Below are 639 nucleotides of genomic sequence, written 5' to 3'. Positions count from 1 at the left end.
TATAAACCTCTTATATGCCAGCTTATATAGCTCTTATATGCCAGCTTATATAGCTCTTACAGTCCAGCTTATACTCGTCTTATAAGCATACTTTACGCTTATACAGCTTATACTCTCTTCGAAAGCGTATTCAGCTATGGGAGTAGTAGCTGTAGCAGAGACGCATATAAGAGGCCGTCTGCATAATTATCAGAGTTTTGAACCGCTCTGGCGCCTGCGCCATGGATGCTGCGAGAGGAAACCCGAAACAAAGTCGTTGTTCTAAAAGATACGACTGCAGGATTCAAAATGGTTTTAGACAACCGGAAGATACATATGTATACCCATGGGGTAGAAAACTGTGTGGTGGAATATTTACTTGTACAATTGTACAATTTCGAGAGAAATATCATTTGATAGCTTTAACAATAGAATGTTGTAATAATTAAATTAATTTATTTTCCTTAGTTAAATCCATAGATGGAGTATCTTACCGCTAGCCTTAGCAGTGACTCAAACCCTTGCGCAGATGCCAGTGTATGAGTCCAGCTCAAACCTGTTTGAGGTTCGAGTTCGGGCGCGAGTCTCGTATCGTTCTGTTTACAGTGAACCGGCTTCAGATGCAAGATACTTCTCAGTCGCCGAGCTCACTGCTCAATA

The sequence above is a fragment of the Drosophila subobscura genome, chromosome E (assembly GCF_008121235.1).
Source record: "Drosophila subobscura isolate 14011-0131.10 chromosome E, UCBerk_Dsub_1.0, whole genome shotgun sequence".
Taxonomy (NCBI): Eukaryota; Metazoa; Arthropoda; class Insecta; order Diptera; family Drosophilidae; genus Drosophila; species Drosophila subobscura.
Note: the sequence above shows the minus strand (reverse complement) of the source record.